Below are 4,659 nucleotides of genomic sequence, written 5' to 3'. Positions count from 1 at the left end.
GCAACTGGAGGTATGCATGATACTGAGGTATTATTCTTAGATAAAACATTTCTTGTTTCATTACAAACATATTTGTTCAACTAGGAATTTTCTGAGGATGAGAGGGCATGAAGACACCATGGAGTGGCAGTTACAGATTATGCAACACAACAAGCAACAGGATTCCAGCAGTTGCGGAGTTTTGCTGTTAAAGGTAACCCTTATTCAAATGATTCCATTTATTGTTAGCTACAATTAGGACTTTACATTATAATAATGAGAAATCTCACAGTTTGCAGAACACTACCTTGCTTTTGGAGAGGTCAGTGAAGTATTAACCACTACAGAAGCAGTTGTACTGGAGCGAATGCAGATAGCTTGCACCCTACTTGAACATCGAGGTAAGTCCAGTAAAGTCCTTATCACGTTAGAGTGTGTACTTCCAATTTAAACAGTGCTTTTTAAACAGCACATTACAAACAGTGCTTTTCAAACACTTTCAGATAAGACCCTTCTTTGAGTCTAATTTAAAAAATTCAAGGGACTAATTTGCCATGAAGTATTTGTGGAAAAAATTTACTATTATTTTTTAATTAGTCAATAAATAATGTTTGATTAAAATCTAACCATGAATGTGTTTCAGGGAACGCTGAGGATTACTGCATTGTTTGCTCTATGTTAGATGCTGATGCTGACCGCAGCATGATTGAAATGGTAAAACAAAACAAAAGAAACACATAAGTCTTAGTATCATTACCTGCTAATCATGTTTCAAATGTTGACTAATAGTATTCACCAAACATAATATGAGCTATTTATTTTTTCCTTTCCAGGTGCAGTGTGAGTCTTGCCAAAGATGGGCACATTTTGCATGTGCAAAATATAAAGAAAGCAACCAAGAATGTAAATGCAAAAAATGTGAGGAAAACACATAACAACTTCTAATAAAAACAGCTGTCTTTCCCCCTCCATGTCTCTTTGCATTCTTTGTCAACATTAGATGATTGTGTGCAGGAAGCATGTTTTGATAGTGTGATTTGGCCATCTGAACATAAAACTATGCAGGAAGCATGTTTTGATAGTGTGATTTGGCCATCTGAACATGCTACCTAAATAAAACTACGCAGGAAGCATGTTTTGATAGTGTGATTTGGCCATCTGAACATCCTACCTATACGACGGAGCCATTAACTACGTAAGGTAGCATATTCTGATAAGGTAGCACGGATTGATAGACAAGACCATAAATCTACGCTACGGTAGGACGTTTTGTCAGAACACCGGCTCAGGTTCACTCTCTTTGTTTCTCAATAAAACAAAGCGACCCACAGACACGCGGGACTAACGGCACAGCCGGTGTTAGAAACGGGGACTCACCGGCGCTCTCCGTTAGTCCTGGAGCCCACAGCAGCAGAAAAGCCACGATGAACATTTTGAATCCCTTTAAAGCCTCAGCTCGCCGATCACACCGAGTTTATCCGAGTTCACGCTGCGTGTCCGACAGAGATGCTCTGAATGAGGCGGCGCTCAGAGTCACAGCCCACGGGGGAAAGTACCCTCTACACCACGTGTATATAACTGAAAGATGAGTTATGTGTGAAGTTGCTGAGTAAAATTAACCTTTGATGTGAAACCCTGTGTATTTATAGCACATTTAAAACAACAGAAGATTATTTTTTACGTAATTTAAATTTAAATAACTGTGGTTCAAAGAAACTGTTTGTGAAATATCTTTTTATTATTGTTTATGACATTTTAAAATCTTCTGTCCAGGTCTGATCTCGGGTTGCTTCTATTTCTGTGGATTTCTGGTAGAGGTTTATTATATTTGATGCAAAGCCATCTGATGACTAAAGTATCATTTTAACCACACTCAGTAAGCCCGGGTCAGGATGGAGTGAGGGAGCCAGGCAGATCGGGTTGAAGCCGTGGAGGTGGAGTCACACTTCCTGCTGTCAGGAGAGGAGGTGGAGGAGGGCCACGTGGCGAGAGCTGGAAGGACAACATCCAGGTTTGAGAGCCTGAGGAGCAAAGTCCCCTGTGGCTTTGGTTCCCAGCTGTGAAACACGACTCCGACCTGTGAGGAGGATCGTCCTCCCGTGACGGCCGTGGTGCAGTGGGCTTTGTTACTTTGGCCTCGATCAGAGACATCCAGATCCTTCCTTCCTCTGATGCTCTGCCTGATCTTGGAGAATCTGGCTCGACTTATACATATTCTGACAGTGATCGCCCACTTTGCCATGCTGTAGCTTAGCATGTGAGCATCTCTCTGACCCCGGACGCGTGGATCATATAAGACTGTGTGTAATTCTTAACTGCGTGTATTTTGTGCAACACCAAGAAATAAGAAAAACGTCTACAGTGCGCACGTGACGCTGTGCTGAAGCTCGGCGCTCCAACAGCGACGCTTCAGAAAGAGCTCAGTGTTTGTAAATCTGCTGAGCTACACGTGTTTAAACGGGGTTTTAACAGGAAGCTGCGACGTTTGGTGCATAAGAACAAACCTTTATTTGTAAAGCACTTTAAAACAACCACAGCTGATGGAACGTGCTGTACATTGGAACTAAATAAAAAAAGTTACATACGATATAAATAAAAGCCAAATCATAAAAAGAATAAAATAATTAATAAAATAATTAATTTAATCAATTATTTTCGTAAATGCAACGATAGAAAAGGCCCCGCCCCCTCTGAGCTTCCTCCTGATCTTCCAGGAGCAGCTGGTCAGCTGACCTGAGAGGCCAGCAGGGTGTGTGAGGGTGAAGACGCTCAGAGAGGTGGGCGAGACTGAAGGCGTTTAAAAACAAACATGAGAATTTTAAAATGAGCTCTGAAGGACACAGGCGGCCGGTGAGGCCAGCACACGTGCTCAGCTGCAGGCGCGAGAGCAGCGACTGACTGACCCAAACACCGGGAGAGTTACAGTCGTCCACACGGGAAGAAATAAAAGCATGGATCGCTGTTTCCAAGTGCTGCCAAGAAAGAGAAGATTTCACTGCTGCCAGTCGCCTTACATTATAAAAACTGGACCACTGCTCTGATTTTAGTCCAATTTAAAACCAAAGTCAGTAACAAAGGTCTAAAATAATAAAATCTTCATTTAAATTTAAAACGTTGAAAGCGAAACGAGCTTTAATGTCAGAGAGAGGTTTTATGGAGACGCCATCCTTCTGCTCTTCTAAGGAGGAACCCAGAGGCCGTAAAACAGCAGTGGGCTGAAATCCCTGGACACAGATCCTAACGGCTCCTGTGTTCTCGGGGATCATGGAAGTAACACATAAACCCAACAGGACTGTACACAACACATGCAAGCAGCTTTTACATAAAAGACTAACACATTTTAGACACAGCTGTCCTGTGTCACAGCCAGGATCATTTTCAACACTTTGAACAATGAAGGAAGAGATTTCAGGATGACCGATGTCTTACAGCAGATATTTCACTGATTGATCAAAAGACTGAATCAGTTTCATCACGAGGAGAGAAACACATGAAATATAAAGAAGATAATCTTATTACATAACAAATAAATTGTGTTAAGAATCAAATTATGATACAAAAAAGACTAAATTAAGGTGCATAAAGAAAGTTTATGAGCATTGCTGGTCCATGAACGCGTGTTCAGCTTGTGACGACTCGTCTGCTGCTCTTCAGCTGTTTGTCAGCTTCAGTCTAAACGTTAGAAAAAACAATTTAACACAGTTAAATGTGTTTAATTGGCAGCCTGTTAACGTGGCACACGGACGGACTGAATGCACTTCATGACAGCCGTGTTGTGACCCTGCTGCTAGCATTAGCCGCTAACAGGTGGGATTTAAATCTGGTTCTTGTGAGTGTCGTAGAATAAAAGTGCTCGTTACTGTCTGAAAACAGAACTTTTTCAAATGTTTAATCATCATGTTTCTGGCCCAAACACCCAAACCAGCACTAGCAGACGTCAGCCTGTTTAAGGCTCTGATGTCTATTCTGTGTGACTTACAGCAGTTATGACAGGGTCTGATTTTCTCACCCAATAAAGGAATATTTCATATATCAGTCGACTCTTCATTCTATCAGACACAGTTATCACAGCTCCTACATTTGCTTTTTACACATGTATGTAAGCATTGAGCCAAATTTAGTAATGCCAACATATTAAATGAACAATATTTGTCTCTTATATATGATACATCTGTATACACACTGTCACAGATACTCGTCTTTGAGTGAAGATTTAAGGTGATAAGAAATCTAAATAAATACAACTTGAATCTTTACTGAAGCTCAGTGTTTGACACGAGTTCACTCACATGTATTTCACTCAAATGTGCTGTACCAGTGTACCTGCACATGTGATGTGACAATAAAAGTGATTTGATTTGCCTGCCCCCCTGGCAACACTTTGCTAGACCCGCCCCTGCACAGTTACCAGCTGTCAGCTGCTTAGAAAAGGATCCTGGTGTTATTAGTCTCTCAGAAACAGTTCATAACTTCAACTCATCCATGTCACCTAAAAGGTAAACCTGTTTCTCCATCACAGCTCTGATGGTTCAGTAAGGACATCTCCTGGTTTCATCTTCATGTTTCCCTCTCACCACATCTCCAAACCATCATGACCAGCAGCTTTACAGCTGTGGCTCCAGCAAACATCAGCTGATACTAGAAATTAATATTAAATAAATTCTAACAACAGCTGATCAA

General features: G+C 41.2%; 1 long non-coding RNA gene across 1 annotated transcript; it reads left to right on the top strand.

Moving 5' to 3' along the window:
* Window positions 1-9: 9 nt before the first annotated feature.
* On the top strand, window positions 10-902 carry LOC106456042 (uncharacterized). The gene is made up of 4 exons (XR_001290216.1): window positions 10-193; window positions 272-380; window positions 623-693; window positions 813-902. It is a non-coding gene; the product is annotated as an uncharacterized LOC106456042 (long non-coding RNA).
* The last annotated feature ends 3,757 nt before the right edge of the window (window positions 903-4,659 follow it).

This window comes from Pundamilia nyererei, unplaced genomic scaffold, assembly GCF_000239375.1.
Source record: "Pundamilia nyererei isolate P.nyererei 1_Seehausen unplaced genomic scaffold, PunNye1.0 scaffold01688, whole genome shotgun sequence".
NCBI lineage: Eukaryota > Metazoa > Chordata > Actinopteri > Cichliformes > Cichlidae > Pundamilia > Pundamilia nyererei.
Note: the sequence above shows the minus strand (reverse complement) of the source record. Positions and strands in the feature narration are given on the sequence as shown.